Source organism: Narcine bancroftii, chromosome 4 (genome assembly GCF_036971445.1).
Source record: "Narcine bancroftii isolate sNarBan1 chromosome 4, sNarBan1.hap1, whole genome shotgun sequence".
NCBI lineage: Eukaryota > Metazoa > Chordata > Chondrichthyes > Torpediniformes > Narcinidae > Narcine > Narcine bancroftii.
Window position 1 is genome coordinate 258608475 of NC_091472.1, and position 23126 is coordinate 258631600.

A 23126-nucleotide genomic window follows, 5' to 3' on the forward strand; every position below is an offset into this window, starting at 1 on the left:
CCCCTTCCCTCTCCATTCAAATTATCCACATTTTCCTTGTTTGCTGGGGTGCCCTTATTCACCCATTACCTCCTGCCTGTGGGTTTGTGCTCCTCCCCTTGCCATCCCCCCCCCCCACCATTTTGTTTGGGTGCCTGCCTACATTTAATGAAGGGTTCAAGCCTGAAATAATTGATTATACATCCTTATCTTTGCTACATAAAGTATACTGCTTTACCTGATTAGTTTCTCCAGCATGGCGTTTTTACTTCAATCACAGTGCCTGCAGATTTTTGTGTTTTACTCAAAGTTTAATTTTTTTTTACTCTCTTCAAGAGAAAGATGCTCAAGTACGCTCCTCTGGATTCAAGGACAGTTCCTTTCCTGCTGTTATCCATCTCTGGATAGACCTCCCATGAGTACAAGATGACGCTTTGCGTTGTTTAACTATATTTTTTTCTCTTTTCCCTTACATGACACTACATTCTGCATTTTTGTTTTATAAAAACACTGCCTCTATTCTCACACTACCTGATGTACTATGTAAAGGCGGCAAGCCTGGATGACAAGCAAAACAGAGCTTTTCACTGTATCTTGGCACATTTGATAATAGACAATTCATTTATATCAAAAATAGATTTTCACTGTCCTAAGCAAATAAAGTACCAAACCAAAATTCTTTTTGCTATTGACTGACTTTCAGGCAGAGTTGAAGAATTCACAATGAGCATCTGTTGAAGGTACAGCACAGATGCAACATTACTAGACTGCTTAGCATATCCAACAATTAATTCCAAAACACAATAAAATAGAGGGAGAAGTAATCTCCTTATGTAAAAAAATAGCAGCCTACATTTTGCAATCAATGCTGAAAGTCTTCCATGCATTTCCCTCAAAGCGATGAACACGTTTGCATTGGAAATTTGATGATAATAAGTTTATTATCATAAACATTGTTCAATTTACATGTCTTACTTGCTGCAGCTGAACAGGTACTTCATTTAAAAACAATCTACAAAAGTATATATTAAATTAAAAGGATAATAAATACAAAAATAGGTAGATCATATATTCAGTTACCATATGGCAAAAAAAAAGTAGCATTACAATCATCCAGACAGTCCTTTTGTGTTGTTGGAGCAGTCTCTGATCAGTGTAACAAGGGAGGTTCAAAAGCCTGATAGTAGTTGGAAAGATAAAGTTCTTGAGCCTAAAGGTGCTAGTCCTCAGGTTTGTGGACATTCCACTTGAAGGTGGCAGTGAGAACAGGTTATGACCAGGGTCTTTTATGATGTTGGCTGCCTTCTTGGGCAAAATACACATTGGTACAAATTGCTCTGTATGGGTGCAAAGGTTTATGTACACAAAACATGAAGCTTTTATATTATGAACCACAGAACTAGGAACTGCCTGGTGAAATGCTTGATTCAAAATAAACGATTCAAAGAAGAAAATATTTTGCAGAATTATTTTTGGAGGGTTTTTTTTTAAAGTCGGTTTCAAATCATAAAGGAAGACTTGGATTTTCCAATTGACTGTTATTTTATTTAAGAACTGAAAGAATGACATTCCATCTTTGATCTAATTTCACTCGCATTTTTCTTGTACTATTTATATCCAAAGTTGTTTTAACCATTGCTTCAATCAACTTTAACAACTGTGTTAAAAATGTCTTCATATCCAAGGAGGGAGCTGAGTGTAGAGTGGTACATATTTCTCTCACTCAGGCCCTCAGTGATCTACATACCTCCATTCTGACAACCCTCCGAAGTCTCTGCACTCTTCTGGCCAGATTCTCTGCACATTCCACTCCTTATGATTGACAGCTCAGTTGTTGGGTCTCTCGAGTGTCACATTATAATTATTCTCTTGCCTGCCCCTCGTATTTCTGCGCCCTTGGTCCTCAAAACAGTTTTTGAGATTTTTGTTTTCTATTTAAACAATCAACACCCCTCTTAACCTTTGTTGCTTGAAGAAGAACAAACCAAACCTATTCTAAATGTAGCCAAAAACACTCATTCCTAAAACTGTTTTAGTACATCTTTTCAAAGACATTCACATCCTTCCAGAAATACACTAGGAATAGAACTCTATACCGCTTTCAAATTGTTGCCCAACCAAGTGTTATTGTGAAAAGTTCAGCAATCAGTTCTCTGCTTTAGAGTTGTGCTTTTATTTATGAACCTGGCCTTCCATTACTTTTAATGATTGATGAACTATCACACCCAGTTCCTCATGTTCCCATGTACCTTCTAACATAAACTACTGTGACACAGAGGAATAGCATTCCAACACTGCAGGAGATGAATTCACAAGAATTATTCCGTAATAAACAGGATTTCCTTGTCCAAATACCTCCTAAATAAGGGTAAAGGAGGTCATGTAATACATGAAATTCTTTGACTTTTTTCCCCATAAAGTAGACAGAGTCCACTTTGTTCCACACCCTTCACAGAAATAAAGCCCCAGTGAGGTCACAGCCCTTGTTTTACAAGACCAATGCTCTAACCACTGAGCTATCGGAGCCTCTATTAAACCATCTGTGGCTACGTCCTCTGTATCTGCATGACAGTGAGAAGTTATTGTACTGCTTGTTTAGAACAAACACAAAGCAGAGTGAATCCATGTTGAGTTATATATAAAAGTCCAAGCTCAACTTCAGTGTAGTGTAGCACCACCTTTCCTGAGAGATAAGAGGATTGTGAAGAGGTTATATACTCCATCAATTTCAAGAATAGGAGGGATTTTCAATTTGTTAATTTATTTCCCATTTATAGAACACTACAAAAGAGTACAGGCCCTTTGGCTCTCGATGTTGTGCTGACCTATATATTCCAACCAAAACAAAAACTAATCCTTTACAATGTGGCTATTAAGAGTCTTTTAAATGCCCCCATTGTTCCAGCCACCACCACCACATTAGGCAAGGCTTTCGAGGCACCCACAAGTCTGTGTTTTTAAGAAAAATCTTACTCCTAATTCCTCCCTTAAACTTTCCTTGCTTCACTTGGCACAGATGTCCTTTGGTGTTTGCTATTCCTGCCCTGGGAAAATGGAACTGGCTGTCTCTCTTATAATTCTTTTGAGATTATTATCTTTTATTTTTCCCTTTGCATGGGTTAAAATGTTTTGTACATTTCACACACCTGCAAAACTGCAGCAAGACTTCCATTGCATCTTGTTAATACTTGTTAATATAATAATAAATCACATTCTTTCATTCATACATCTGCCTATATTCCAGAAATGGAGTTTGCTCTGCATAAAAGCAGATGGTTGAAGGATTTGTTCATATTAAAGGAAAACATTAAAACATTTGCCAATAGCCAAGCATTAATAACACTGGATGGATGACAATCTTTTCAAAAGGTTTGCTTCCTGGGTGGGGGGGTGGGGGGGGGGGAAATTGGGGATTATGATAGACAACTTCAAGCTGAACAAAAAGATAATTTCAGATTTGCGATATTATGTAGGAAGTTAGAGAAACATGAAATTAACTTTTATTGAATTCATCTGTGTTACAGGCCCAGAGGATCCCAAAACCCAGCAGTAATAAAAATTCACCAAGACAAATGGTTACTTAAACAAAATGTACTTTTTATTTCCTTTAAAAACAGGATCAAATTTTAACTTATTACTATCAACTTAACCCCATTCTAATTCTAAGCGCATGTGCATGTAATTTGTACATGTTCAGAAAAGTTCTTTGATTCACAGTCCAATCTCACTTCTCACTCCTCCAAGTTTAGGCAATTCTTATATTGTGTGCAGAATTTAACATTTATGAATTTTCACCAAACTCTGGTGCTTAAAGGTAATTGGTTACTGCTCGGGAAGGTGCTTGTTGGTTTCAGACAGAGATTTGTTGCTCGTTGGATACACACAAACTTATTCCTTCTGATCAGCTACTTCAGTGTCTTTCTGAAGAAACTTGCCCCATCAGGGTTTTCCAAATGATAGCCTCTTCTTCTGCAGGTCACCAGAGTTCCTTTTGTTTCCCTTACTTCAGGTGAAACACTCTAGCCAGCCATTTCCTCTTGTATGGACCACAAGGGTTTTCAAAAGGCTGAACTCAGACCTCATAACCAGTCTTCAAAATGGGGTTTCAACAAGCTACCAGCTTGCCATGACTGCAGAAACCAGTTCTTTATTTCTCTTAGAGAAAGCCGGTTTGGTCTCTTCTTTCTCTCTGCTTGCAAAACCACATGAGCTTCTTAGAACAGCAAACTGCAGCCAGACAGATTGGAGAACCAGACCCAAACTTCTAAGTCCGTTCATCTGTTGCTTTCAAAACAATAATCCATTACTCCACAGCAGGTCCAATTAGCACCTAATTGTGAAGTCTCTATACGCATTCTTCCAAGTTTTTGGAACGGTTCTCGGAGCCTGGACTATCTGGCTTGAGCAAAGATCTGGTATTTTAAATGAGATTGGGTTTGTTTGTAACCTACACTACCCCCACAATCTATCTCCTCCAAAAACATATCAATGCATAATATAAAATATAATTCGTCACAGCTGTTTAATCACATATTGATGCTGACACATTGCATTAGTTCAAATGACCCAAAAATGTTTTGCCACTGATTTTCCTTTATACTCTTCATTTAATGCTGCTTGTGTCAATATGCAACAATAGTCAACCATATAACCATATAACAATTACAGCACAGAGACCATAATTGATGGATTCCAGTTGCGCCAATACCTCTTTTCCATGGTCGCAATGGCCTAGTGAAACCTTTCACCATGTTCGTCACTGACTGCACCAAGGTCAGCAGGGAAGACATCCAAGTTCTAATGCATAAAATGAATTTTCAATGACATGTTGTGCTTCATGGTTTTTAATATGCTTCAAGCATATTAAAAATATGACAGGAAATCACAAAAAAATAGGGTTTATCTAAAAAGTGGTACATGATAAGAAAATTTTAAGGTGATTTTCAATATCAGTGATACAAAATTCATAAAATACACCTGAAGTGTTCAGGAAGCAAAATTTTCATTGTCAAAGTGTGAACTGTTAAGATGATTAGCCAATATTTTTTTAAAAAGGAAGATGAGAAACCCTCAAAAATCTTTAAATAGTTGGGACTAGGAAGACATTGATTGAGTGCTAGATTTTTATACAATAGCAGATTCAGAATTCAATTAAATAAACACTAGGGGAAGCAATCCCATTGTGATGGGAATCACTGCACTAACCTATTCATCAGCATAAGAATTAGGAGCAGGAATAGGCCATTCAGCCCCTTGAGTCTGTTCCACCAATCAACAATATGGCAACTGATCAAAGAGGAGCCACATCTACTCCACCTAAAATTGGGACAATGCTAGTTCATCTTTTGCTGAACTTGATAACTGATCCATGTCTGCAGCTTGGTCTTGCCACAATTGCCCAAAGTTACACAGGAGAAAACAAGCTCTCCAGTGATATGCTATGGATATTCACTGCAACAGGGGTGAAAAAGTTACATTTTTTCAGCCATTATTTTTAAATTAATTGAGCTTAAAATAATTTAGACATTTAATAGTGTCAGCAGCAATAAAATGGTGGGGTTTGTAGAGCTGGTGCACCTAATCTTCATCTGGTTCAGTCTTAACCACAATGCCTATCAGACGAAGGGCCCAGGCCTGAAGCTTTGGTTACCCTTCACTTCCTTCGGATGTTGCATGACCTGCTGAGTTTCTCTAGCACGTATGAGTATTGCCCTCGACCCCAGCATCTGCAAACTTTCTTGTTTAACTCAAGGGATTGCTTAAGGTGGCATGTGGGTGAAAAAATAATTGAAAACCACTGTTTTAATTGTACCTAATTGACTCGTTATGTGCACGGTTTCATAACTTCCAATGACCATTTTTCTCAAGCAAAATATTTCAGTGACAATTGGGTCTAGAGCAGTGATTCTCAACCTTTCCCTCCCCGTCCCCCACCCCACCACTCACAATCCCTTACTAATCACCGAGCACCTATGGCATAGGGAATACTTAAAATGGTAGGTGAGTGGAAAGGAAAATTTTGAAAACCGCTGGATTAGTCTAATGCAAGAACAATGAAGGCTCCTATTATTGTTATGTAATAATACATAAAAATGTAATATACATAATAGGCCAACTTTTGTCTGCATTAAGGCATTGGCTGGTGCTCTTTGCAACAAGAGAAAGAGAAGCTGAAGAGAATCCTTTCAAGACACAGTGTCTGTGGATTCACCTCCAGCACCTCCTGCAGCCACACAAACCCCTGCTCAAATTATTGGCAGCCTGAGTACCAGGTCCAAAACTCTGATACAATCAGGAAGTCTTCAGCACCTGAGTCCCTTCAGGAGCACTTCTTGCCCTCAGCTCCATCTCAAATCCCAGTTCCAGGCTCCCATGAGCCAGCCTCCAGCAGGGTCCTTCAACTGCAAGTCACCAACACCCCTCAGCTTGTGCAAGTCCGTCGGCCACAAGTCGCCGACTGCCCGCAGCCTATGTGTGTCGTCCTTCGGCTGCGGAGCCCCTTGCAGGTCCACGGCTGAGGTCACCATCCTGCAGGGTCACTTGCAGGCTTCTCTGACTCAATGCGGTTTGTTCTCTCCATTTCCATTGCCCTGCACTGGTCCACTTCTCCCCTTGAGTCTGCAACCCCTCACAGTCTGCTGCCTAGCACAAATACCATTATCTTGGGCGCAGACCTCCCTGATCACAGGATTTTTTAAAAAAAAAAACACCTGATGTCAGCTCCTTTAACGGTTGTTTAAAGCACGTATGGAGCAGTCAGCATCAGAACAAGGCAGCAGGACCCTACGGTAGAGCTCTGTGTCTCCACTCCCCACTTTCCTGTTTCTGCACCAGTACAGCAATTCCGGCATTGCCGCCTCTTTTTTATGGTTATGGGCTAGGAGGTTGGGAAGGATTAGACTGATGAAGAGTAGGTTTACATAGCTCGGCACAACACTGCAGGCCAAAGGGTCTGTACTGTGCTCTACTGTTCTACATGTTTGGGTACTTGACGGTCTGCAAGGACTGGGTCTGTTTGCATATCACATGACACTATTTAAAATAATTAAAGCAGATTCCCAGCTCTCTTTTCTTTGCACAGTATGAAGGTCTGCTTACTGGCTTCGATTTCTGTCTAAAGCCAACAGAGCTAATATTTTTCTAAAACATTTCCATGGCACCAGGTACACATGGCCAACAATGTTAACACTCTTTATCTAGATCAGGCAAGCACTGAGGTGATCTAGCCCAATCCATATCATTATTTTAAAAACACTGATTGGATTGACAAGATAGTAAAAACATAGTGCTAGAGAAACTCAGCAGGTCAAACAGTAGACTTTACATTAGCAAAGATAAAAGATATATGAGCAATGTACATCAGAGTGACGACTCGTGCTAAGGACATCGCTTTGCTGAGGATCTTCACTATGTCCTCATCAGTGACAGGGATCTCCCAGTGGCCAACCATTTCAATTCTGCACCCCACTCCCACGCTGATATGTCTGTCCATGATCTAATGTACTGTCCCACCAAGACCACCCGTAAATTGGAGTAACCCTTAATTTTCTGTCTGAGCACTCTCCAACCAGATAGCATTAACATCGTCTTCTCCCGTTTCTCTGCGTTCTCCCTCCCCTTACCCTTTGCTTTTTTTCCTGCAGCTCTCCACCCCTTTCCCTCTCCATTCACAGAGCCATCCCTCCTCCCCCTCACTGTCTCTCCCCCCCCCCATTTACTGGTGTGCTCTCCCTCCCTCCTGCCTCTGGTACTGTACTCCACCCCCCCTCCCTCCCCCACCAACCATTTTGTTTGGATGCCTAGGGAGGCATCTCAGACATGATGAAGTGCTCAAGCTAAAAACATTAGTCATGTATCTCTATCTTTGCTACATAGAGGATACCGTTTGACCTGCTGAGTTTCTCCAGCACTCTATTGAAATTCAAGATTCAATTTATTATCATAGTAATAAAACAGTGTGATATTACATGAAATTTCTTTTATCCTATTGCAAGGCAGACAGATTCGCCATTGGCAGAAATTGCCCGAAGCTACTCTTACGGCCAGAGAAAGAGAAGTAAATGAGAGCTCCCCTCGAGCATCCACAGATTTACCTCCAGTACTTCCGTGTCCGGTCCAAACCATCAGCGACCCGAGCTCCAGATCCGACCCGAGCTCCAGATCCGACCCGAGCTCCAGATCCGACCCGAGCTCCAGATCCGACCCGAGCTCCAGATCCGACCCGAGCTCCAGATCCGACCCGAGCTCCAGATCCGACCCGAGCTCCAGATCCGACCCGAGCTCCAGATCCGACCCGAGCTCCAGATCCGACCCGAGCTCCAGATCCGACCCGAGCTCCAGATCCGACCCGAGCTCCAGATCCGACCCGAGCTCCAGATCCGACCCGAGCTCCAGATCCGACCCGAGCTCCAGATCCGACCCGAGCTCCAGATCCGACCCGAGCTCCAGATCCGACCCGAGCTCCAGATCCGACCCGAGCTCCAGATCCGACCCGAGCTCCAGATCCGACCCGAGCTCCAGATCCGACCCGAGCTCCAGATCCGACCCGAGCTCCAGATCCGACCCGAGCTCCAGATCCGACCCGAGCTCCAGATCCGACCCGAGCTCCAGATCCGACCCGAGCTCCAGATCCGACCCGAGCTCCAGATCCGACCCGAGCTCCAGATCCGACCCGAGCTCCAGATCCGACCCGAGCTCCAGATCCGACCCGAGCTCCAGATCCGACCCGAGCTCCAGATCCGACCCGAGCTCCAGATCCGACCCGAGCTCCAGATCCGACCCGAGCTCCAGATCCGACCCGAGCTCCAGATCCGACCCGAGCTCCAGATCCGACCCGAGCTCCAGATCCGACCCAAACCTCTGTCATGCTCAGGAACCCTTCAGTGCCCTCGGTACCCCCCTCACATCCTGGTTCTGAAACCTGGTTCCCCTCCAGCCAGTTTGAGCCAGACTCCAGCAGCCCACAGTTTCCGTGGGTTCCACTGGTCCTCTGCCCTTGTTTCCTCCACTTAAACTTCTCAGACAAGGTGGGGGAGGGGGGGGGAGTGAAAGGGTGATCATCCTGTCCTCTAGTGTCCTGCTCCAGTCCTTCACTTCCCCCAGAGTCTGCAACCCCTGTGGTCACAGGATTTTAAAAAAAAACTCTGTTGGGTCCCTCAAAAGACCATTCAAAGCCCATGTGGAGCTGACAGCAGTCGACTGGATGGCTGGACCCCATGGGAGTGCTGCATCTCTGTTCCCTTGCTGCCCGCTGGCCTGGACCAGCGGCAGTGCTGCTGCTACAGCAACACCGCCATAATCCTTTAATATGTGAAGGTCTGCTTACTGGCTTTGATTTCTGTCTGAAGCCAGCAGGGCTCAGATTCTTGCAAATCATTTCCATGGTACACATGGCCAACAACAGGCACTTTCAGGTGGCCAAAATACCCCGATGTAAAGCCACCTATTGTACTCCAATGCAGCTGTCGGGTGGCTACCTGAAAATGGAGAACCCGGCTAGGAGGAACACTTACCTAACCTTCCTCCTGTAGGTATAATCTCTGGCTCCAAGAATTCCCCCATTGCACCTGAAAGCAGCAGTGAGACTACAACTACAGTCCACAGGAGCCGGTGTTCGTTCGGACGCGGCTCTCCTTCAGCTGGCACGTTCAGGTGACAGAAAGGAGTCTTCTCCACAGCCAAGTGAACATCCCAGCTGTACTCCCCCAGCTGCGTCTGCTGACACATTTTTAACCATTTGTTTCTGAACCCGTGTGCGTCCGAGCATCTGAAAGCGGCTAACGTTAACCTTCTTTATCCAGATCAGCAACCACAGAGGCGATTTTGCCCAATACACATCATTATGTTAAAAACACTGAATGGAATGACAAGAACAGGATTGTTCTGCAAAGGAGCTGGCTCCGATTAAATGGGAAGAATGGTCTCATTTGGGTCGTGTTACTCTATGGGGTGAAACACAGATTATTTCCCCCTGACACAAGCACACAGCTGCACTCTTAAACAGCGGTCCCACTTATCACTGGCCATACAGGACGGATCAGCTGAAAAATAGAATGTTCTGTCCCAGTGAGAATCTTCCCACTTAACAGCTGGCAAACTGCATGCTACTGGACACAAGGGTCATGCAGTGGACTAAATGACTGTAATTAGCATGCTGCAGACATAAAGCCTTAAAAGAATCACAGACCACCAGAAGTTGTAGGAATTAAGTGTGAAATGACTTGCCAAACCCCTGAAGGCTCCAATGAATGTTAAATGCCATTACAATACTGTTGTGTATTTAAATTAAAGCTGCCTGCAGTGACATCACTCAGATTTTTTTATATACATTCATTGCCCTTGAGAAGTTTACTTGAAATACAATCTTTTCCTCTGTAATTTTTCAGAGAACACGTTCAGGAGTTTAGCAAGGCTGAAAGAACTCCACAAAGTAAGGAAGAATTTTACAAAGCAGTTGAAACCAACTTGCTCTGAGGAAGAAAAGTAAAAACATAAAAACTCAGCTCTTGATACTACCTCAGAAGGGTTGTGGCAAGGAAGGAGAATAAATCTCTCTGCTTCAAGCTGCCCACTTCTCGCAGCCTCAGATTCCTACTGGCTGAAGGTGAAACATGGAAAAAGCTGTCTTTGAACGTGACTGCAGGCTTCTTTGAGGTCTACAACTGGGAGGGCCAGAGCTCTACCCCTTGAGATTTCCTGTTGCACTATTTGCTGTGCGCCTTTCAGAGCTGGGACCAATTATTGACACAAACCCCTCCCATGCAAATTCAAAGCAGCTGCCTTCTGATCTCTGGGGCTATTATGTAATAAGAGGCCAGTTTGCCGGGAGATTCCTGTAGCTTCAATACGGCCGAGCCTCTCTTGGAGATAATTACAACAGCTCCCCATCCTGTCCTTGCATAGAATAACTTGAAAATAACTCCGTTCATCTATTCCACAGCTCCATTATACAGCATTTTATGCTTTGTAATATTAAATGATGAATCTTTCCTGCAACTGATCCTTTACTCCCATTTTATATATGTCCCTCATTACAAAATAGGAATCTGACTCAAAATACAACAAATCTCGGCTTTGTTGGGGAAGGCAGTGGGTGATGCGCTATCAAGAAGTTGAAAGACTGGAGTTATAGAACAAAAGGCTTTTATTCACAATAAACTTGAAGGTCATCCTGTGTTGTAACCCAGGCTTTCTGGGGAGGGGTTTTGGTGTTGGAGCCTTTATACAGGGTCTAGCCTGAATAAGAGCTCTTACAATTGGAGGGAGAACAAATGCTTTAATTAGCTTGTAACTAAGGATAGGGTTTCATAATAGTCTTCCGAAGTGTTCTGGGCTTAGGTGGGAAACCAGGGTTATATGTGAACAGATGGGGGCAGGCCAACCATCAGAACAACACCCTACCAGTGAATCGCAGTTCACTGCATTCACCCCTTCCTGTAGAATTTAGGGTCTGTGAAGACAGAGAACATGGGTTCAGAAACAAATGGTTAAAAAAATATATACAGTTATTTACAAATTTACAGATTTAAGTGGTCCGAGGGTCTGGAGATTCTGGCGGAGCCCCTTAAGCACCTGTGGGCCTTGGACTCCTTGGGTCTCCTGGTCCCCTTGTGAGGGAGGAGAGGTGGGCTGGGTCTCTTTCTCAATGGTGGAGGGGGGTGCACTTTTCTCCTGACCTGGATCACCTGAGGCCCTGACTGGGGGTGGCAAGAATGAGCTCCATGGTTTGCAGGGCACCTGAGGCAATGGACTCTCTGTTGTGGCATGGTTTGCAGGGCACCTGAAGCAATGGACTCTCTGTTCTGGCAGGTGCCAGGTCTCTGATGGAGACGGTGTCCTCCCTGCCATCCAGATACTTCACGTAGGCGTAGGTGGGATTGGCATGGAGCACTTTCACCCTTTCTACCATGGGGTTGGTCTTGCTTCTCCTCACGTGCTTCCTGAGAAAGACTAGACCAGGAGTAGTGAGCCAGACTAGGAGTGTAGTTCCCAATGCCATCCTTCTTTCAAAAGTGAATAGGAGCTCATGAGGAGTAGTATTGGTCGTAGTACATAGTAGCGACTGGATGGTATAGGGAGGACTTCCTGCCACCGTGAGTCTTGGCAAGTTTGACAGCCTTCCAGACTGTGGCATTCTCCTTTTCAACCTGCCCATTCCCCCGGGGGCTTTAGCTAGCAGTCCTGCTGGAAGCGATGCCCCTAACCAGCAGGTACTGACATAACTCGTCACTCAAAGGATGGGCCCCAGTCACTATGAATATAGCTAGGAAACCCAAACAGAATGAAACTGGAGTCAAGGGCCTTCATAACTGACGAGGTTGACGTGTTTGGGCATGGAATGGTGAACGGGAAGCGGGAGTACTCGTCAATGACAGGGAGGAAGAAGGTCTTCACGTTCATGGAGGGGAGATGTCCCTTAAAATCGATGCTGTGCTGTTCGAAGAGCCTGGATTACTTGGTCAGGTGCGCCTTTGCAGAGCGGTACAAGTGCAGTTTGCACTCCGTACAGACCTGGTCATTTCCCTGACGTCTTCCATGGAGTAGGGCAGATTGCGCACCTTGACAAAATGAGCCATGCGGGTGATCCCTGGATGGCAGAGCTTATTATGCAGAGACTGCAGTTGGCCAGTGTGTGCAGAGGCATAGTTTCTTCTGGATAAGGCATCTGTAGGGTCATTAAGGGCTCCTGGCTGATAGGCAATATCATAATTGTGGGTGGAGAGTTTGATCCTCCACCTGGCAATCTTGTCATTCTTGATTTTTCCCCTCTTGACATTAGTAAACATGAAATCAACTGAGTGCTGGTCAGTGAGTGAAGTGCCAGTGATGAAGTAGACAAAGACAACGTGGTCAAACAATAATCTTGGCTTTTATTAGTAGAAACTCATGGTACAATAATGAAAGACAATAGGTGCATACACAGTTATACCCAAGGGGAGTGTCCTTAACAGTAGAGATAATGCACAGCCAGTGTTAGTACAGCAAGGGTTGCCAGAGGGGAGACAATCAGCTTGGCAGACATTCACCACAGTAATTCTTCTACCATCCAGGTAGTATCTCCAGTGCCTTTCAGCTTCTACAATGGCTTGAGCCTCCTTTTCCACTGATGGTTCCAAAACACATGGCCTTGTAATGTCCATGAAAAAAATGCAACTGGCATGTCTGGTTGAGGATAGTGGCCAGGGATATGTCCAAAGCGTCGCTTTCCACTTGGAAAAGTACATTCTTGTCCACCACAAGCATGGTGGCTCTCACAATGTGGTTCCAGAAGTAGTTAAAAGCCACTTGGGCTTCAGCCGAGAGGAAAATTTAGTGGCTTTTAAGAGAGGGCGAACCTCATCAGCGTATTGAAGGATCTACTGGGCGTAAAATGAGAAATAAACCAGGCATCTCCTCATATCCTTTGTGGTCCCAGAGATGGGGAGCTCTAACAGGGGGTGCATCGTATTGGGATTGGGGCCAATTATGCCATTCTCGACCAAGGATAGCCAGCTGTTTAGTCCTGAACATGCACTTGTCAGAGTTATATGTGAGGTTCAGGGCTTCCGCCGATTGAAGAAACCACTGGAGATTGGCATTATGGTCTTCCAAGGTGTGGCCGCAGATGGTGACGTTATCGAGGTTGGGGAAGGTAGCCTTCAACCCATACTTGTCCCCCATTCTGTCTATCTACCTCTGGAAGATAGAAACGCTGTTGATAGAAATGACCGTTAGCCTCAAATGCCACATATGGATGGTCCTCAAAACAGATTGGCAGCTGGTGATAAGCAGCTTTCAGGTTGATGGTCGAATAGACCCGATACAGCATAATATCATTCACATGTCCAAAATACGAGGGAGGTGTTATGCATCCAGGAGTGTGAACCAATTAATAGTTTGGCTATAGTCAATTATTAGCTTGGACTTGATTTCCCCTTTTACCACTACCACTTGCACTCTCCACTGGCTGGTTCTAGATTCAATGATACCTTCATTCAGCAGATGTTGAGTCTTAGACTTTATAAACCCTTGGTCTGCTGTACTGTACTCCATTTCAGGTGGAGAGCAACGTGTCCAACTTTGCCCTGGTTGCCACCCTGAACCAGGCAGGTCAGCTCATGGCCTTCTTCTCCTGTACCCTCCAAGGTCTTGAAATCCGACAGTCCTCCATCAAGAAAGAGGTGGTTATGGCACTGGAGGCATATGGCAGAGAAACCCTTTATGAATGCTCCATGCATGTAGGTATGCCTACAGCCCTTTCTCTGTCACATGGAATTCTGGGAGGGCAGGTCCACCATTGCTTTTTCCCCACGGTATTTATAAGTTGTTCGCGATAGTGCTACCAACTTACCCACGCTGTTTAAATTGGGCACTATAGCGCTATAAACTTTCCCACATGATATAAATTAAGTGCTATAACACTACCAACTTTCCTACGCTGTTTAAAAATGGTCCACTATTGCTATTTGTTGCTCACACTTTCCCACAATCCGTATAAAGGTTTATATAGGTCGGCCCAACCACAGGGCTGAAGGGTTCCTACTGTACTGTTATGTTATAATTATGTATGATTAATTTTGTCATAATTATGTATGATTAATTTTGTTCAAATATAAAATGATGATACATTTATCAGGATTTAGGGCAGGTCCACCATCACTCGATGCATCATATTGTCATCGGTAGAAGGTAGAACAGTTCTAACCCCGGGGATGGCTGCTTGCAAGTGTGAAAACGTTCAGTGTCCCAGTTAGGAGTGGTCAAGGGTGAAAGGCTAAACCCCCATTCCTATCCCAGGACACTGAACAGTGAATTTAGTGGGATGCAAGTGTGAAAGGGGCTATTGAGAGTATAGATAGATGTGTAGGGGAAGGGTGAATAACTAAAGGTATAGAAGTTTACATGGTAAAGTTATAAGTGAAAAGAGGCTCAAATGCCAGTTAATAAATGTCAGCACAGACTGGTTGGGCTGAATGGTTTTTGTCCATCCTGAATAAACAGATCTAATACAAACAAACAATAAAATGCCTTGAAACAGATTGAAATGAATTAAATAAAAAGAAATTAATTTAGCATTCCCTGAAAAATTGATTCTGCAATTTAATCTCTCTCTCTCTCTCACTCTCTTTCTCTCTCTCACACACACTCACACACATACACGCAGATACATATTTTCAGGCATCTATTGAAGTACAGTATAGTATATATTTATTTGCTGAGTTCTATTTTGATTCCATTCCTGCAAACTGCCTTAGAGTGTCTTCTCCTTCAAAGGTGAGTCATTGCTTAAATACAAGATTCCTATAATCTTCAAATCTATAAATATTCTAGGTATTCTGCAGGTTTAGGTGCAAATATATTTTAATAAAAACAGTTTTGAAGATATTTTGTGATGTTTTACATTTGAATAAATTGGCTGAAGAAGGCTTGCATAGGCATTCAAATAATAATCAATTCAAAATCAATATTTTGAATTAATATTGACCAGCACGGTTAGTGTAGCGGTTATGACAATGCTGTTAAAGTACCAGCAACTGGGATTTGAATCTGGTGCTGTCTGGAAGGTGTTTGAACGTCCTCCATGTATCTGCATGGATTTCATGTGCGTGCTCCAGTTTCCTCCCAGTCTTAAAAGTGTTCCATGAGTTGTCAGTCAATTGGGTGCCATTGGGCAGCACGGGCTTGTGGGCCAGAAGGGCCTGTTACTGTGCTAAACGTCTACATTATTATGCCAGACATATTCAGGAGAGAAAATCATTTGTAACTCCTGGGATATTTTGCTTCTAACTGAAAACACATCAAAAATTATAATAAAGGTTGGCCCAGAGGTGAATGTCAGCCATACTACAGAGCTGAGCTGAATGTTGTCATTGAGTTTCTACTCAGACAGAGCAGAATTGTCATTCCTCAATCACTGTGACAATATGATGAAAAGGGTGCACGAGGGGCACCTTGGAATGGAAAAATGCAAGAGGAGGGCCCGCTCTGCTGTTTATTGGCTAGGATAAATGCTGACATTGACAGGATGGTCACAAGCTGTGAGACTTGTCTGAAACATCATGCAAAGCAACCAAAGGCACCTAAAACCATAAATGATTTACCAGAGGAGCCATGGCAGAATGTTGGGACTGATCTGTTCTACCTGGATGGAAAGAATTTCCTCCTGGTTATTAACTATCCTGAGATGGTGTTCCTTCACAACATGTCTGTTGCCTGCATGAAGTCAATCTTTGCAAGACATAGCATTCCTCAAATCATCTACAGAGACAATGGACCATACTACAGTTGTAGAGAATTCCAGAACTTTGCAGAAGAGTGTAATTTTTGACATGTGTCTTAAGATCCTCTGCATCCATAGTCAAAGGTAAAACAGGGAATGGAGTTCACATTGTTAAACAGCTGCTCAAGAAAGCACAAGACAGTGGCTCAGATCCTTATCTAGCTCTTATGAGTTACAGAGCTTCACTGCTTGAACATGACTCCTGAAGAGTCGTAAACTATGTACCACAGTTCCCTCCTCTGCAAACACAAACAAGAAAAGATGGAAATAAAAGCATCTTCAAAGAAGACAAAAAGCAAACTATGGCAAGTCAGCAAGAAGCATAGGGCCACAAGCACAACATGACACAGCGAGACCCAGAGATTCCAACACTTGGGACTAAAAGGCCACTGTTCTGGAGGAAGCAAACCCAAGATTCTTCACTGTCAGAACAGAGGATGGTCAAATACTGAGGAGGAATCGAAAGAGCCTGCTGAAAACACAAGGGACACTGCAGGAACAGACAAATACAGAAGATCCAGCCTGCACAGCAACAGAGGTAACACCACCAGTGCGAGACAGTAGTGGATCAGCGGAGCTGACACATGCACCTATCAAACACCTTACAGACAAAAAAACTGCACATTTAAAAAGTTTGTGCTGATGATGCTTGTGTTTAACTTTAAATTGAAATGAATACTGTATACCATGTCATATTGCTAGATTGAACATCTAGAGGAAAAGGGATGTAGTGATTGGGAGTTGGTGATCCTCCTGGCCACTAGAGTGAGGCAGAAATAAATGTTCCACCTCAGATTAGATGCAAAATGGATGTCCCATGAGATCGTGAGTTGATATTAAAATATAACCACTTTTTTCACAAAAATAATGGCTCAAAAATATCCTTATAGGGACTTATATGTCAAGTTTGAATTAGGGTGATAATAGTGAGTAACACTGACAGTGATCATTGTCACTGTGTGGCTCACTAGTATCACCACTATCTATCATTGAGGGTTGGTGGTGGACTGTCAGGGAGAGCAGGGATCAGTGTGGATCAGTGTGGATCTAAACCTTCCCAACCACACACCCAATATTCAAATATGCTAGAGGCCATGGGACCAGTGCAGGGACTGACAGTGGGTCGCCGGGAGAGAGCAGGCAAGTGGGACCATTGTGGGGATTGACAGCGGGCCGCCGGGAGAGAGCAAGCAGCGGGACCAGCGTGGGGACCAACAGCGACAATTGTTTTTATAAAATGTTATCTGCTCTAGATAAACTGCTTTTGTTATCTCTTGTAAATTACAACAGTATTGTTATTAAATAGATTTTTACTGTTGTCCTATTGCATGCTTTGTCCAAGTTATTTTCTGCTTTACTGTACTGTAGCTACATATTTCAGAAACCTTAAATACTTAACTGTAAATACACTAAAAAAAATTCTTAATAGTTCCTGCTGAGATTGGAATGGTGGGGGGGGGGGGGGGTGGCTTATATGCCTGTGTCTCTTATTTGCCATCAAACATGGTGGTTAATACAAAAGAACCCAAGTTTCTTTATTACAATAAAAATGAACACATCTGGGAGGTTTGTTTGCTGACTTGTACATGGGCTCTAGACTGAAGTTTATGTCAGAATGCCAGCAAATGATATGGACCTGATGCACTAATAAAGGCACTTTGACATATTCAGTACATAATCTTTGCATTCTGCATACCCTGATGAGGTTTCATTATTTCATTGCCATGTTTGGTAATTTGAATGCTCAGGAATACAGAATTCTCCAGAAGGTAACAAACATAAATAAATAGTAGGGGCCCAAATAAAAAGGTGGTGCATCTGCCTGTTCTTTCTTATACCTGACGAAGGACCTAAGCCTGAAATTATGGTTACCCTTTATTTTTTTGGATGCTACATGGCCTCTAGCATATTTGACTATTGGGTGTGTGGTTGGGAAGGTTTAGATTGTTGTGGAGTAATTTTTAAATTTTAAATTTAGACATACAGCCCAGTAACAGGTCCTTCCAGCCCTCGAGCCCATGTCTCCCAATTTCACCCAATAGACCCACAACCTCGATATGTTTTGAAGGGTGGGAGGAAACAGGAGCACTGAGAGGAAGCCTTAACAGACAGAGGGAGAATCTACAAACTCCTTACAGAAAATTCAAACCTCCGTTGATGTTGCTGTAATGACGTTGCATTAACCACGACGTCAGTGGTTCTCAACCTTTATTGCCCTAGACCACACTTTAATTTTTTTTGTAAAATGTACACCCCACAATTAGCATTTAAAAAATTATATATTCAAAAGCATTTTTAATTAAATAATTTACTGCAAATGTATTTCAATGCATTTATGGTCAGGAATATACTGGAACACATATTTCATATTCAACTACTACTTCAATATGTCAACCATCTCAAACACATGTTCATCAATTGTTGTCACTTCAATGGGAACCTTGGCCCTGACACTGGCTGCAGATTTTTTTGATTCAGGGGACTAATTTTGTTAATTTCAACCTCTTCCTGATCAATATACCTCACATATGCCAATAACAGATCCTCACTGTCCCATATGATAGATTCACCCAGTTGTATTGAGAACTTTCATGACTTCGACTTCTCAATAAGCTGTTTTCAACATCTTGACACATGTCATCCATTCTGTCGCAGACACTGCTATTACTCTATGGCATTGCTCGGACATCTTTGTCATCCATTTGCATAACTGTTTTGAGAAACAGTGCGCTACGCTAACCATGCCTTTGACATAGATCAGCAAAACACCTTGGGATAAAGGGGCAATGTTCTATGTTCTGTAACCACCTTATTCAGCTCAGCTCCATAAACAGTTTTCTTAATTAGAATCCCTCCGTGAGTCACAGGAATTATGAACCCTTTGGATATTGTTAACCAGTGAACATGCAGGAATGTCCACAATATTCTTTGTTGTAAATCCCCTAAAGACTGCAGTTTTTTTATATTTAATCTTTCCATAATTTCATTGAAATGATACTAAATGTAAGACATATGTGGGACATCAGACAGTTAGTGACATCTGAACCTTCTGATTGTTAACTTAACCAGCAGTGCATCAGTCCTCATTAATGGGAGGAAATGGACCAATGCCTGGGGATGTACAATTATTTAACTGCACTGTCTGTTCATCATTAGAAACTTTTTTTTAAACATGTCAATTCTTCCTCTCAACAGTAACTCTTCATGCCAAGCTTGTGCAGAAATATGATATGTTTTCTTTAAAGTCAAGGAGCTCCACTATGATGGATACATTACGTAAAAGTCATCGAAGGGGCATGGAGGAAGGAAAAGAATGTGTGGCAGGCAAATGGGTAGCAGGCACAAAAATATGTAATCAAGATTGATTTGCCAGAAGGAATTCTTTGCATCCAAAACTGAAAAAATGGTGCGTCGGCCATCTGCGCGGCAACTTCCTCCATGGTACACATTGGATGGTGTGGTCATTTTAAAGTTGTACTGAGGTCTCTCAGGTTGATGCAGATCCAGATCTCCTGTCCCTCTTTTTTCTTAGCAGCCATCATGGAGGACACCCACTCTGTGGGCTCAAAGACTGGGGTAATCACGCTCAGGTCCCGCATCCTGTCCAGCTCAGCCTTAGCCCTGTCCTTCATTGCTACCACTATACAGTGTGCCAGACGAACCACTGGCCTCACTTTTGGGTCGAGCCGCATGGAGTATGTCACTGGTAGTTTTCCCTGTTCCTCCGTAAAAAGGCCATTGTACTCAGAAAACATTCTGTGCATCACATCATCTTTGGTCAGACTTATCTGGTGCACCTCTCTGCTGAATGAAACAAGACTTATGTCCATGCTTGCGCTCAGGCCCAGCAGAGGTAGGACGTTTTCTTGGACTACAAAAAAGGTTAGCATGTGCAGCTGTTCTTGAACGTAGCACCACAGTTGCACTGTACCATTGGTTCTAATTTTGCTGCCCCCGTATGCCACTAAACTTGTTGGCAGAGCACGGTATGACCTGTTCTGACTTGCTCAGTAGGTTGAACATTCTTCGTGACACAATTTTGCACTTGGCTCCAGTGTCAACTTTCATGTCTGTTGCTTTACTATTGATCCTCATTGTTACAAATGCTTCGTTATTCCTTCCGATTCTTGTTGGGTCTCCTGTCATCTGCAGAATCAATCCATCAATGTAATATTCATCATCTGAGTTGGTTTATCTTTGCTCAGGTTCCAACTGGTTAATCATCTTTCTGTATCTGGGTCTCGGGGTGAGTTGCTGCCTAGCTCCATAGCAGCTGCTGAATTGGTTCCATTTCCACATGCACTGCATTGCTGACTGAACGCCGAGCACATCTCTCGTCTTGCCACATGGTTACCACCGCAGTTGCCACAATCCATCCTGAGTGAGAGTGTAGCAGGGCTTGGTTGGCTTCATCTTCTTCTGGCTTCTGGCTTGTAGCCACTGCATGTTTTCAGGTCCTCCCTGGACTGCGTCTATGCTTGTGCCTTGCTGCTGTGGAGGGGCTAGCTTTCTGCTGATCTTTTCTGAAGTTTCGTAAGCCAGATACGTGGAGATGGCCTTTGCGAGCATTAGTTCATTATCTCGCAGCAGTGCCTTTCTCGTTGCCTTCACTGCAGATGCCGCAGACTATCCTGTCTTTAATCAACTCATCACAGAGCGCTCCGAAGTCACAGGTCCTTGCACTGATTTTTAGGTCACTGATGTACGTCTGAATTGACTCGCCAGACTTCTGGTTCCCGTTATTAAATCTGTGCCTTTCCATCATTAAGTTCTTTTGTGGTTTGCACATTTCTTGAAATTTTGTTTTTAAACACTTGGGGTCCTCTCTTGACTCAGCCAGGCTGATAACAATACCCCCTTCACACACCTCGTTTGCATATACGAATAACCTTTCCCTTTCAATGGCCTCAGAGCCCATTGAATATAGTAAAATGTACGCTTTGACTTGGGCAGACTTATCACTATGCACTGCTGCAAAGAAAATGTCGTATTCTTGTTCAGACGTGCCAATTCTCGGCCACATTGCCTTTGAACATGAGTAGGGCAGGCCTCTGAATCAGTCTGCCATTGTGGCACATTCACAAATGTGTTGCAAATGTGGCGTTGGTTACTCGCTTTTCTCTTGAAGGCTTTGGGTTCAGACTTTTGACACCACATTTGTTGATGCATCGAATAACCAGACAGCACAAAACGGCACCCTCTGATGAATGCTTTACTGTTAAATTCCACAAGTACAATGTATAACAGGAGCCCCTGGAAATGGCGTCCACCACCAACCAAGCTCCTTTTCCTTTTTCAAATACCGCCCTTTGCGGGGACTCGTGCATGCGCAATAGCTTCGTAGAGAGTTTAGTGGCTGCAGCAGGTGCAGGCAGCCAGTAGAAGCGGCTGTCTACATTACTGGACTGCAATCATATCCTTTATTTTGGGTTCAACAGAAGAATGGGACTGGTGGATTTCTGGAAAAGGAGGGCAATGTGGGAAGGTTGAAATCACATTACACTGCATTTGAGAAACATACAGTAAATGCAGTATCCAGGAAATAACAACATGAGGTTCTTTATGCTGCATGAACTTGACATACTGCAGATGAAGTAAATGCACAGCAATGTAGTAGTGATGATTCAAAACACTTGCTGATATCAATCTCGTCTTTCTAAAGGAGTCAGATGGAAAATAATTTGGAGAGCTGTTGTGAAAGAGCAGAAGATGGAACTGAATGGAGGGTTGAATTTTGCACTAGAAGAATCTTAAAACTTACCAGCCATCTTCTCACTCCTCTCCCTCCCAGCCTCAAATACTATGAGACTATGAAGTCCGCAACAAATGATTGATACCATTTAAAGAATTGTGTCATGCGATTAACTATTCCCTGAGCATAAAATATATATTGCAGTGACATTTGACAATGTCCACAGGGTCTCTGGAGATGATGTCTGGCTGCTTTTTGGAGGTGGAGAAACACCGCTTCACACAATTTAATTTACAAATAAAGTATCTTTGTTGATTTAAATTGGAGAAAGTAGCTACTTCTTCATGCCATGGTCATCTTGCAAATTGAGCAAGTTGAGGATTCCACCTTACTTCTCAGTTTACTGATGTGTGAACTGACCTCGCTCATTAAAGCAGCATCAATCTATTGCTGGAATAACAGGAATGGATGTGAGTAAATAACAGGACTTGTTTTGCTGTAGAGCTTTTAATGATGGCATGACAGAGAGATACAACACAGAACAGGCTCTTCAGCCCATCAGGTTCACACCAACCATAGAATAGTACAACATGGACAGAACCTTCAATCCATGATGTTGTGCCAACTGATTTAAGCATCGTTTAAACCTTTCCCCACCTCACAGTGTATACCTTCCATTTGCCTATCTAAGAGACTTTGTACCACCAACAGCCCCAGAAATGCATTCCAGGCATCCACTGACCTCTGTGTAAAAGAATTACCTTTGATGACTCCCCTGAACTTTCCTCCACTCACCTTAAACAGATGCCCTCTGACATTGGCTATTGCCACCGTGGGAAACAATTGCTGGCTATCCATCTATTGTTGCCTATTATAAACTAATACTCTTCTATTAAGTCACCTCTTATTTTCTGTCACTAAAGAGAAAAGTCCTAACTTGGTCAAACATTCCTCAAAGTGTATGTTCTCCTATTCAGTCAATTACCTGGTAAATCTCCCCTACATCCTCTCTAAAGTTTCCACATCTTTTCTATAATGAGGCAAGTAGAACTGAACACAGTAAGTGTGGTCTAACCAGAGCTTTGAACAGTTTGCATTATTTCCTTTCTGCTCTTGAACTCAATCCCCTGACTAATGGATGCCAGCTCACTGCCTGCCTTCTTAAACACTCTCGTAACTAGCACAGTATCCAACAGT

The 23126-nt window shown here is 43.2% G+C and overlaps 1 protein-coding gene across 27 annotated transcripts in view; it reads right to left on the reverse strand.

Moving 5' to 3' along the window:
• Positions 1–10671, reverse strand: part of LOC138761901 (glycophorin-C-like) — a 118594-nt gene extending 107923 nt beyond the window's left edge. For 19 of the 27 annotated variants that reach the window (XR_011356590.1, XR_011356591.1, XR_011356581.1 and 16 more), the window contains exon 1: positions 1727–2068. The gene's annotated coding sequence lies outside the window, so the exon portion shown is untranslated. The other 8 variants (XR_011356593.1, XM_069934845.1, XM_069934838.1 and 5 more) reach the window with 6 other exon arrangements.
• Between the last annotated feature and the right edge of the window lie 12455 nt (positions 10672–23126).